General features: G+C 36.9%; 1 protein-coding gene and 1 long non-coding RNA gene across 2 annotated transcripts in view; both read right to left on the bottom strand.

Annotated features, from left to right (window-relative positions):
* LOC132106315 (uncharacterized) overlaps nucleotides 1-12,402 on the bottom strand; it is a 329,308-nt gene that overhangs the window by 27,694 nt on the left and 289,212 nt on the right. The gene's annotated exons all lie outside the window — the stretch shown is intronic.
* Nucleotides 1-12,402, bottom strand: part of LOC132106314 (uncharacterized) — a 29,267-nt gene that overhangs the window by 11,233 nt on the left and 5,632 nt on the right. The window contains exon 2 of the long non-coding RNA XR_009424111.1: nucleotides 9,779-9,864. This is a non-coding gene — a long non-coding RNA (uncharacterized LOC132106314). The remainder of the gene's footprint in view (nucleotides 1-9,778; nucleotides 9,865-12,402) is intronic.

Raw genomic sequence — 12,402 nt, 5'->3', positions numbered from 1 at the left:
AGATGGTGCACCGTCAATGATTGGAAAAAAGGCAGGTGTTGTGACAAAGTTCAGAGAGAAAGTACAAGCCGCAAATGGAGGGGGTGATTTTTGGACATTTAATTGCATTTTGCATCAGGAGGCATTATGATGCAAGTCGTTAAAAATGGATCACGTCATGGAGGTGGTTGTCCGAACTGTTAATTTCATCCGAGCCAGAGGTCTCAATCATCGTCAGTTTGACAGCCTTCTCAGTGACTGTAACATTACCCATGGTCTGCCATACCACACTGAAGTAAGATGGTTAAGCAGAGGTGCTGTGCTGAAGCGCTTCTTTGATCTACGTGGGTAAATCGGACATTTAATGGAGGGAAAAGGTAAACCTGTTAAGGAATTACAGTGCCCACTATGGCTGCAAGACCTTGAATTTATGGTTGACATTACAGAGCACTTGAATAATCTGAACAAAATGTTGCAAGGACGCAAAATAATTATAACACAGTATTATGACAGCATATGTGCATTCAAGTTTAAGCTCACGTTATGGGAGACGCAGATGGCAAGCGGTGACCCTGCTCATTTTCCCTGTCTAAGAGATGTGTGTGCAGCAAGCGTTAATCCTGACATGAGACAGTACAAAGACAAGATTTCAGGGTTGCTGAGGGAGTTTGAGAAACGATTTCAGGTCTTTAGCGAACTCAAGACAGAATTCGCATTTTTTCGCTCGCCATTCACAGTCAGAGTTTCTGATGTGCCTGTTTACATGCAACTTGAAATAATTGATTTGAAGTGTGATGTAGAATTGAAGGACAAATTTGCCTCTGTGGGCTTGGACACATTTTATCAGTATCTCCTGCCAGGCTATCCCAAATTAACAGCACTGGCTGCAAAAATGTTGTGCATGTTTGGGACTACCTACCTTTGTGAGCAAATTTTCTCAGTAATGAACATTAATAAAACGAAACTGCGCTCAAAGCTCACACATAAGCACTTAAATGAGATTCTAAAAGTGGCTGCTACTCAGGGCATGATGCCTGATATTGATGCACTTGTGCAGGCTAAAAGATGCCAAGTTTCATGGGGCAAATTGATAAAGTAAATTTGTTTACTTTAAAAAAGTACTTTACTGTTAAAAAAAACCTACATATGTATAAATTTGCACATTTTACAAATATTTTTTTTTAAACAGCTGCCACTTAAGATTTTAAGTGTATGAAGTCAATTCATGTGTTCAGAATTGCTTCCCAGAATTGGAAAATGGATTTTAAATAATTTCTATATTTTGATGTTTGATTTTGTTAAAATGCAGGACAGTGTTTTTAAGTTCCACAAAACTGTGACTAAATGTTTTGCGACATTGTACACTAACTGTGATCAGTTTTTATGCATAATGCACTTAAATAAATGTTAAACTGAGTAATAGTGTTGTTGAAATTGCACATACTACTTAGGTTGTTCATAATATATTTCATAAAATGACAATTCATTTAATATAAAGATTTTGAATCTCCGTTTTCTGTCCAAGATACTAGAAAAGGTAGTATCTGTGAGGATTTCCAATCAGGATTTAGACCATATCATTGTACTGAGACTGCTTTCCTTAGAGATACTGACCTGCCCTTATCATCTGATCGTGGTGGTATTTCTCTATTAGTGCTATTAAATCATAGTGCTGCGTTCGACACTATTGACCATAACATTGTTTTGCATAGACTAGAACACTTTGTTGGCATTAATGGAAGTGCATTAGCATGGTTTAAATCGTACTTATATGAACGCCATCAATTCGTAGTAGTGAATGAAGAAGAATCATATCGATCAGAAGTGCGGTATGGAGTACCTCATGGCTCAGTACTAGGGCCATTACTCTTTACATTTGCATGTTATCCTCGGGAGATATCATCAGGAACACAGTGTTAGCTTTCACTGTTATGCTGATGATACTCAGCTCCATATTTCTTCGTGGCTCGGTGAAACATACCAATTTGATAAACTAACAGAATGCATAGTCGATATAAAACACTGGATTATGAGTAATTTCTTACTGCTAAATTCTGAAAAAACAGAGGTGTTAATTATAGGACCTAAAATTTTTGCATGTAATAACCTAGAACGCTGTCTAAGACTTAATGGCTGCTCTGTCAATTCTTCGTCATCAGTTAGGAACCTAGGTGTGCTATTTGATAGCAATGTTTCCTTAGAAAGCCACTTTTCTAGCATTTGTAAAACTGCATTTTTCCATCTCAAACATATGTAAATTACGGCCTATGCTCTCAATATTTATGACCTAAACGTTAGATTATTGTAGTGCTTTATTGGGTGGTTGTTCTGCACGGTTGGTAAACAAACTCCAGGTAGTCCAAAATGCAGCAGCAAGAGTTCTTACTAGAACCATTGCCCTGTTCTGTCCACACTGCTCTGGCTCCCTATCAAACATCGTATAGATTTTAAAATCCTGCTTATTACTTATAAAGCCCTGAATGGTTTAGCACCTCAGTACTTGAATGAGCTCTTTTTACATTATATTCCCTCACGTCCGCTGCGTTCTCAAAACTCAGGCAATTTGATAATACCTAGAATATCAAAATCAACGACGGGCATCAGATCCTTTTCTTATTTAACGCCTAATCTCTGGAATAACCTACCTAACATTGTTTGGGAGGCAGACGCACTCTTGCAGTTTAAATCTAGATTAAAGACCCATCTCTTTAACCTGGTTTACACACTAATATGCTTCTAATATCCAAATCTATTAAAAGCATTTTTAGGCTGCATTAATTAGGTAAACCGGAACCGTAACACTTCCCATAACACCCGATGTACTTGCTACATCATTAGAAGAATGGGATCTATGCTAAAATTAGTCTGTTTCTCTCTTATTCCGAGGTCACCGTAGCCACCAGATCCAGTCTGTATCTAAGTCAGAGGGTCACTGCAGCCACCTGGATCCAGTACGTATCCAGACCAGATGGTGGATCGGCACCTAGAATGGACCTCTACAGCCCTGAAAGACCAGGACAACTAGAGCCCTAGATACAGATCCCCTGTAAAGACTTTGTCTCAGATGACCACTGGGATAAGACCACAGGAAACAGATGATTCTTCTGCCAATCTGACTTTGCTGCAACCTGGAATGGAACTGCTGGTTTCATCTGTTCAGAGGAGAACTGGCCCCCCAACTGAGCCTAGTTTCTCCCAAGGTTTTTTCTCCATTCTGTCACCGATGAAGTTTTGGTTCCTTGCCGCGGTCACCTCTGGCTTGCTTAGTTGGGGTCTCTTCATTTACAGCGCTATCGTTGACTTGATTGCACAGATACCATTTAAACTGAACTGAGATGATGACATCACTGAATGATGAACTGCCTTTAACTGTCATTTTGCATTATTGACACTGTTTTCCTAATTAATGTTGTTCAGTTGCTTTGACGTAATCCTTTTTGTTTAAAGGGATAGTTCACCCAAAAATGAAAATTATGTCATTAATGACTCACCCTCATGTCGTTCCAAACCCGTGAGACTTCCGTTCATCTTCAGAACACAGTTTAAGATATTAGATTTAGTCCTAGAGCTTTCTGTCCCTCCAACGAGTCATTCGTTATCTGGCTCGGCTCAGTGTTCATCTTCAGTTCTCCCTTCACAGCAGTTCAGTCTGTGTACTGTTTGAGTACATGAATTACTCCAGGATATTGGTTTGTTTTAAATCAGAGGCAGTGACAGCCACATTAAAAAAGTTAACATCTTAAGTCATTTGTGGATTAATGCATATTGGAGAAGCGAACCGTTTCGATTTGGTGGACTGGTTCAAGAAGATCCGGTTACTTCGAGTGATTCATTCATGAACTTGATATCACTACTGCAGTGTTTTGAACTCGCTCAGAACAGACACGGAAGAGAAGACAATAAAGTCATAGTTTTTGCTATTTTTAGACTAAAATGTATTTTCGATGCTTAAAAAAATTCTAACTGACCCTCTGATGTCACATGGACTACTTTGAAGATGTTTTTATTTAACTTTATAACAATGGACAGTATACCGTACACACACTTTCAATGGAGGGACAGAAAGTTCTCGGACTAAATCGAAGATATTTTAAACTGTGTCCCGAAGATTAATGGAGGTCTTACGGGTATGGAATGACATGAGGGTGAATTATTAATGACATAATTTTCATTTTCGGTGAACTAACCCTTTAATAGGTAACTGAGCACAATGGACACTTTTACGAAACCAGTAACCCACTCAGATCGAATATATATATATATATATATATATATATATTATGCAAGTGTAGTTCACTCTGTTTCAGTATAGATGGAAAAAAATAATTAGCAATATGCCAAAGTGGACTGCTCGCGCCAAATGGCTCGATGGACGGCTGCACTGTTTCCATAGAATATGTGCGCGAGGCACCAGCGCAATCAAACAACTGAAACAGAAAATACTCAATTTTTGGTCACACAGTAAAGGCATGATAAAAAATGCAAAGTATTAGCAGTTTAAAAAATCAAGAATAATAACTGAGTTAAAAATTATTATTGCTAAATGCTGGATCGTTCTCTTTTCGCTCTGCATATGGAACCTGAAGATTTTTTTAAATCAAGAATGAACAGAAATGAAAACATTTTATTTATATATAGGCCTTATATTTAATGACTGTTTAATAACAATAGCATGCATAAGATCCTAAGGGTCCTTTAATTTTAGATGAGCCTAAGACGATCCTACGTTATGAAATTAACTCACTGTAAATGTTTTAATGTTTTTTAAAGATGTTACAATGTTATATCATAATTTTATTGTTGTTTTACTTCCTCCTTTTATCTCATTTTACAATTACATTCAGATCGCAATCCGTCCCTTTGCGCCACCTGGTGGTAGTTTCGCGAATTATTTTAACACCCGACTGACTTGCAGTTAACGCTGCGGCCCCGCAGCGGTAATACCCATTTTGGATGTCTACCTACTTTAGCAGCCATGGCCGCTGCTTCGAACGTCGAAAAACAGGCCGTGCCAGAAACTTTTGAATCTGTATCCATGGATCAGTTGATTTCTGAATTAACTGAACAGGGTATTAGTATCAGGGAAGACATCTCTGCCTTGATTCAGGAATCTTTCGGGCCTTTACAAAGCTCCGTAAATGCACTGAGAGAGACTTTAGAGGGATTTCAAAGTCGCTTGACCGCAACAGTCAATTTGCTATTTTTCTCAATATTTAGGGCCACAAGCCAGGGCTGCCTTTTAAGCCCTCTTCTTTTTGCATTAGCAATCAATCCACTTTCTATTATGCTTAAATCTTTGCAGTCTATTCAGGGAATTGATCGAATGGGGATGGAACACAGGGTCTCTTTATATGGGGATGACCTGTTGTTATACATTTCATATACAGTTGAAAATGTCCCAAAAATAGTAGAGAAGTTAAGTGATATTGGCTGTTTTTCAGGATATAAACTAAACCTATCAAAAAGCAAATGTTTTCCAATTTACTCTCTTGCTTTAGAAATTAATGTAGCATCGCTTCCATTTCAGTTTTCTCGATCTGGATTTAAATATCTGGGAGTTCATATTACTCACAGTTTCTCAGGTTTATATGCAGAATTTTTTTTTTACCTCTAATAAGTAAAGTTAAATCTGATCTTCAAAGATGGGATGCACTACATTTAACTCTAGCAGGCACAGTGAATTGCATAAAGATGAATGTCTTACCCTGATTCTTATATTTATTTCAGTCCCTTCCAGTTTTTCTCCCAAAGGCTTTTTTCCATACACTAAATAAACCTATTTTATCATTCTTGTGGATCCTAGAATCCGTAAAGAGCTTCTCGAAAGACACAGATTCCTGAGAGGTTTAGCGCGTCTTAATTTTATGAGTTACTATTGGGCCGCTAACCTCCAAAAAATGTTTTTTTGGTATAATACTCCTGAGGTTGATTGGTGTAAAGCGGAAGCAAATAGCTGTACTTCAACTTCACATTCTATGCTAATAACAACGAAGTTACCATTCTCTCCCTCTAAATATTATTCAAGCCCAGTTGTGTGTTCCATGCTTAAGATATGGTCCCATTTTAGACAAAACCATAAACTAACCAATTTCTCTACGCTAAGCCCTCTCTGTAATAACCATTTGTTCCCTGCTGGCAAACTAGATTTCACATTTGTATAGAGGCATAGGGTAGGCTTAACAAAATGTAGTGATTTCTATATTGACAACACTTTTGCTAGTTTTAGTGACCTTTCAATAAAATTTCAGTTACCACAATCCCATCTGTTCCGTTATTTTCAAGCCCGACATTTTATTCAAGCCCAGATCTCAACTTTTTCTGATTCACCACCTGCTTCACTGATGGATAAAATTCTGCAGTCTCCTATTAATCTTAAAGGTCAAATAGCAGCAAAATATATGATTATTATATCTCCAAATGAAGCTTTAATTGACCAAATTAGAGGAGAGTGGGTAAAAAACATTGGTATTGAAATACCTAACGAAATATGGGATGAGGCTCTGAGTAGAATAAATGGATCAACCTCCTGTGCATGCCTCAGTCTTATACAATTCAAAATCATTCACCATGCCTATTATACAAAGTGTAGACTTTCAAGAATATATCGTGATGTTGATGAGGTGTGTGATTGATGTAAATGTGGAAAAAGCAGACTTTGTCCACATGTTTTGGGCTTGTCAAAAGCTGAGAGTCTATTGGACACTAATATTTAAAACACTAAACGATGCATTTAATTTATAAATAAAACCCAGTGTTGAATTTTTAATTTTTGGTGTACCGGAACACAAAATATCATTGACAAACAAGATAAAAAATGTCATCGCCTTTGCCACTTTATTAGAAAGGAGAAGAATATTTCTTGAGTATAAATCAACAGTCCCACCTAAAGTTTCAATGTGGATGAGTGACCTGGTTTTATATTTGAAATTAGACTGATTATTATAAAGAATTTTGTGGAAAATGCCCTGTAGGTATTTACTATCATTATTTATGTTTGTGTATATATAAATATATATATATATATATATATATATATATATATATATATTATTATTATCATTATTATTTTTCTTTCTTTCCAAATTGTCTATTTTTATTATTGTTGATGTTGTTCTTTTAATTGTATTTTATTTTGTTAGTTTAATTATTTTGGTTGGAAGGGTTATTTGTAAAGCGTGTGTGACATGACGTGACATTCAGCCAAGTATGGTAACCCATACTCAGAATTCTTGCTCTGCATTTAAACCCATCCAAAGTGCACACGCACAGCAGTGAACACACACAAACCGTGAACACACACCTGGAGCATTTTGGGGGAAAAGCTATAAATTTGTTTGTATAAAGTATTTTGTTAAAGTTTTGGAAAAATTCATTAAAAAAAAGCCAACTTCAGAACAATAGCCCCAAAATATTTTCAACACATCACCATCAAAATGCATGGTGATCATGCACTGGACCACTGCTATTCTCTTTTCCGGTACGCCTACAAATCCCTTCCCCTATTTCACCTATGTGAGAATGCAGTTTGTGGAGTACAGCTCAGCATTAAATACCATAGTGCCTGCCATACTTGTTGCGAAGCTCCAGAGTCTGGGACTAAATAGATCTCTGTGCAGTTGGATCCTGGACTTCCTGAAAGGCAGAAGTCAGGTGGTCAGAATGGGCAACAATACTTCTTCTCCACTGAACCTTAACTATGGTGCTACACAAGGCTGTGTCCTCAGCCCACTCTTGTACTCCCTGTACACACATGACTGTGCAGCTACATGCAGCTCCAACGTCATCGTCAAATTCACTGATGACACAAAGGTGATAAGCCTGATCACTGACAACGATGTGATTGCCAACAGAAAGTAGGTGAGCTCCCTGACTAAATGGTCTCAGGAAAACCATCTCTCACTCATCATTAACAAGACCAAGGAGCTGGTGGTGGATTTCAGGAGACAGAGCAGAGAACACACACCCATCAGCTTTGACAAAACACCTGTGCAGCGGGTAAACAGCTTTAAGTTCCTCTGTGTTCACATCAATGAGGATCGGCGTCATACTACAATGACATTTTAAACACCGTTCTACCCCAGTAATCATAATATTACCTCAGGACTACTTATGAACACTATAACTCTTTACACTGACTACCTTTATTGTACCTGTTACTTCCACTTATGGGCATATAATGCTCTGTCCATGTCTTTCTGTCTATGGGCACTGTAGTCACTCAAGAACCTCAGTGCTCTCCACGTACGTCTATGCCTATTATATATTGTTATTGTCACTGTATGTCTGAGCCTCGTCACAAGCATTTCAATGCCCGGTTTTCCCCAGTGTTAACTATGCAAATGACAAATAAATGCCTCTTGACTCTCTCTTGACTCTTGATCTCGCATGCAGAGTTGAATAAGACATATCAACACCTCTTCTTCCCAAAATGGCTGAGGAAGTCTGGAATGAGCCCCAGCATCCTCAGAACATTCTACACCTGCACTGTGGAGAGTATCTTGACTGGCTGTATCACTGCCTGGTTTGGAAACAGCACCGCTGGCAACCTGGAAGCTCTGCAAAGAGTAGTGCGTACTGCCCACTAAATTGTTGGAGGTGAGCTTCCCTCCCTCCACGACATCTACACCAGGTGGTGTATAAGGAAAGCCCGGAGGATCATCAGTGACACCAGCCACCCGTCCCACAAACTGCTCTCCCGGCTGCCCTCATTAACGAGTCTCTACAGCATCCAATTCTGCACAAGCCAACTGAGAGATAGCTTTTTCCCCACAGGCTATCAGACAAATGAACAGTCAGAACTAATACACCCTAAAGCACCCTATAGCATACTCCCACTTAACGGTATGCCACACATTGCACTTTAATTCCAACACAGTTCAATACTGGACTATACGTACACACTTAATACAATAATATATCTGCTACCACTGGATACCATCCAATGCACATCCTCCATATCCAGTTCATGTATAATCTGTTGCACCTTTGCATATTTTTTGTGTGTCTATGTCTACATAATGTATAATGTGTATTGCTAACTGTAAGTATGTCTAATAGTACACTGTGTGTACTCAGTATATGTATGTGTATATTGCAAATTGTCATCTGTATAGGTCAGTATGTCTATATATAAATTGTTTCTGAACTGTCTGGAGCACGCTCCCAAGAATTTAACTCGCCAAGGCACATGTGCTGTGGTGATGTCACAATAAAAGTAATTTGATCTGTGACAATTACAGTTACCTGGGGTCAATGTTACAAATAGTAGCAATATTATTTTTTAAAAGATAAAAAGCAATGAAGTGGTTTCCCATAAGAAGCATTACCACACAATTCTCTTCTATCGCTACATTTAGTTATCAAGCATTGCATGTATCCAACCTGTGTTCATACAATTTATTTGCTTCTGATTTAATTAAGTATCTTTCTTCATGTTTATTTGTTTATGATCTGTACGTATGCAGTGATTATGCATTTATTGGTATCACTAATAGTTGTGGTATTTACATCTTGCATGTCTATTGTTAATAAATCTTATTAGTTTTATTACACTTCTGTCTTTCTTGTGTTAGTGATCAAAGGTTCTACTAAGTACCATATTTTTTTTTACAAATCCTTAAGATAAATAAAATTAATTACATTAATTATGAATGATGGTTCATTTTATGTCAGGTAATAATAACATAAGATATGTGCCACTTACGCTTCATTGGGCACTACATGTACAGTATCTTATTTTTGAAATTTGAAATTGCAGATTATCCATTATCTGTTTTAACAGAAATTGTTTCATACTTACCCACTGTAAGATAACAGTCATCACTGCAGGATCATTAAGATTTGAACCAGAGTTGACCCTCAGTCTTACAATCTGTTTTTTTGCACCTGTTAAAATATAAAAAGTAGTGCTGTCAAAAGATGTGCATTTACCCAGATGATACATTTTCTAATGTAATGCTGTTAAAGATATTTAACCCAGTAAATGCAGGGGCGGATCTAGGGTTGGCTTTTTATTTATTTATTTTTATTTTTTTACAAGAATTGCGTGTGAATTGCATTACTTTTCAGATGTGCACTTCACTTCACCTTAGCGAAAAGTGCTGGTCAAACGAGCACGGAAATAGTAAAAGCAATAAGGGAGCTTCAGTAGAACAATAGTTAACTGCAGTCAGATGAGATGTTGTCAGGCCATATGTCAGTAATTTCCTGTCCTGTCAGCCATTATACTGTGCTCACAGCGCATGCTTTTCAATTGACCATTCGTAAAGATTTTGTGTGACAGGTGATCTGAGCAAACATAACGCACAATTTGCAATCTTGCCCAACAAACAAATCAGTCGGGACAAGTGGACAGTTAACTTCAGTGGACTTAAACTTGAAAAATGGTGAGTATTGACATCTTTCTGCGGTTGAAATAATATACATTCTGATGTTCATTTATGTTTATTTGTTGCTTAAAGTAAATATTACAATCAGTCAAATAAGCCGATAGTTTCACGTGCCACTTGAACTGAGGTGCAGTGATCTGTCAGGACACATTAAAGAGCTACAAAATTGTATTTATTATTTGAACAATAATTATGGAGAGCAGGTTTTTGCTAAGGGTCATTTGCTTACATAAATACTGCACTCTTTAGCCTGTATCATTTCATATTAAATTGCAAATGAAACCTGTGTCAGCATGTGTGTCAGACTCACGTCACATTCAGCAATGGCTTTAAGAGCAGCCAAATAACTGTATATTTACTACTTGCTGAAGGGCACAGGTAAATATAACATTTATTATAATGGGTTTATGTGAATATTGTTCACAAAAAGTCTAAGGTGTTATGGTTTTAATTCTAATAAATGTTCAAATTCATTAAAAATGGTCTCAATTAAACTGTACTGTTAAATGGTTATAGTCAATATTTATATAGTAGAGAAAAATAATTTCCTTGAGACTTCTGTAGTGTTGGTATCAGTGTAAAAAAAATGCCATTAAATTAATGTAAATGCAACATACAGTATATTTTTTATATTTGTTTAAAGACTGCATTTGAAATTATTGCAATATAAAACAACTTAAAAAAAAAACAAAAAAAACATGAAAACACTTTAATGTTGGGTGGGATTAATCGTGATTAAGTTTAGAAAACTGTGTAATTAGTTAATTAGTTATTAAAAAGTGATTATTCCTGGCCACTGGTCATTTTGAGGAAAGCAACATTAATGTCTTTAATTTAAAAGAACTTAAATTAAATGTTGGAGCAATTAATTAAAATGGGAACTCTAATAATAATGTTTTGTGCACTGTAAAATATTTCCAGGATTTCACAATATATAACTGTAATATTTCACAGGTAATTACATTATTACCACTTCACAGGCTTTAACTGTGATATTTCACAATATAATACCGTATTTAGACTTTTACTGTGAAAATAATGCAGGCGCGGGGCTTTTACAAGAAACTACTGTGAATTCCGTCATTTTCGCGCTGCAACTGCGTCATCTGAGCTCCCCCGGAGCTCCCTGGCCTGATCTCCTTCATGGTCTCACTCGACGGATTCAGTGCGGTAAGTGTTTAATTTCAAACTTTGTCAATTTGATGACTGTTTTTAATATGAAATTTAATGTTATTTAAAAGTATGAACCAAATTAGCGTTAGTTAAGTTCTGTTTCATGTTTTTGTAACTTAGCTGGAGCAGACTCGCGTCTAGGTTTGAGCGCGCAAATTTGAATGATCAGACGTTGGTTGTGTTAATAAGTGTATAGCTAGTAGTACCATATTAAGTTATTAACTGTGAGGCTTCACGTTAACTACACCGTCAAAATTGAACTTTAGCTTTGTTTAATGCTTTTCTTAGTTAACGTTCGTTACTCTAACAGCGCTCTCTTTTCCCACAGCATTTTTCTACCACCGGGAAATAAAGTTATAAGGTAAGCTGTGGCCTTAATGTGTGTATTATGACAGTTATTATCAACTAGATACATTATAGTGTTGTGGATTTGTGCAAAGGTGGAATAAATTAATCTCAAATTAGTAATGTTAGCTAGCTGGGCGTCGTCCATATTTTTCTGCCGTGTGTGTGAAACGGAGCACCCGTTGTCTGTCTCGTCAACAGAAAAAATAAAGTGCATTTTATTATAAAAAAGATATAGGAAAATAAACGTGTAAATGATGTAAATTGTTGTGTGCAAATGCATTGCCTGGGTAAATCACACACATCTAACTTACTTTGTTGCAGGACTATTCTTGACTGTGTGTTTGTGATGTAAATGTTTTTCAGTTGCTGTTAAGTTATTTAAATGGTTGCTGTTTAATTGAATCCAAGTAATGTCACCTTGTTAAAACTGAGCTAACTTTAGTTTTGCTCAGTACTGCAACAGCAGTGACCCACTGAAGGTGATGACTGGGAACTGAAACCTTTTTAATCCCAC

The sequence above is a fragment of the Carassius carassius genome, chromosome 26 (assembly GCF_963082965.1).
Source record: "Carassius carassius chromosome 26, fCarCar2.1, whole genome shotgun sequence".
Lineage (NCBI taxonomy): Eukaryota > Metazoa > Chordata > Actinopteri > Cypriniformes > Cyprinidae > Carassius > Carassius carassius.
The sequence above is the reverse complement of the archived record's forward strand: the minus strand, read 5'-3'. Positions and strand labels throughout refer to the sequence as shown.